Below are 474 nucleotides of genomic sequence, written 5' to 3' on the forward strand. Positions count from 1 at the left end.
AGGCAGGTGCTGGGGGGGTTGGGGGCATGGGTGGTCCAGCTGTGGGGTTCAGAGGGTCGCCCCAGCCAGCTCAGGGTCTGAGGGTGTGGTGGGTGCGGGGCAAGTGCGCGCGTCCCTGGCCTCCCTGAGCTCTCTAGGGTGGAGCTCCTGTTCTGAGTGGTGGGTTGAGAGGGTGAGTGAGAGCGAAGTGAGCCCTAACTGCCCTGGAGAGAAGTGGGAACTCCAGGCCGCCTTCACCTCCAGACACCTCCCCTCTAGGCGGGGCCCTCCCAGGAGGAGCCATCCCTGAGGTCAGGGGGCGTCTCCCACTGGCCGTCTTGGGGGAGCCATCCCTGAAGGCAGGTTACGCCCCCTACTGGCCCATTTCCGGCTTCTGCGACTCACACTTGCACACACCCCCCCAGTCAAGTGGTGCTACTTCTGCTGCTGACTTTCGTCCCGTCTGTCGACTTCATAAGCGGTCTCAGGCAACTT

General features: G+C 64.1%; 1 protein-coding gene across 2 annotated transcripts in view; it reads left to right on the forward strand.

The window, feature by feature from the left end:
- The window catches only part of TMEM63C (transmembrane protein 63C), a 26021-nt gene that overhangs the window by 11474 nt on the left and 14073 nt on the right, over window positions 1-474 (forward strand). The window lies entirely within an intron of this gene.

This window comes from Carlito syrichta, unplaced genomic scaffold (genome assembly GCF_000164805.1).
Source record: "Carlito syrichta isolate Samal-C Ts95f unplaced genomic scaffold, Tarsius_syrichta-2.0.1 Scaffold120508, whole genome shotgun sequence".
In the NCBI taxonomy this organism is placed as follows: domain Eukaryota; kingdom Metazoa; phylum Chordata; class Mammalia; order Primates; family Tarsiidae; genus Carlito; species Carlito syrichta.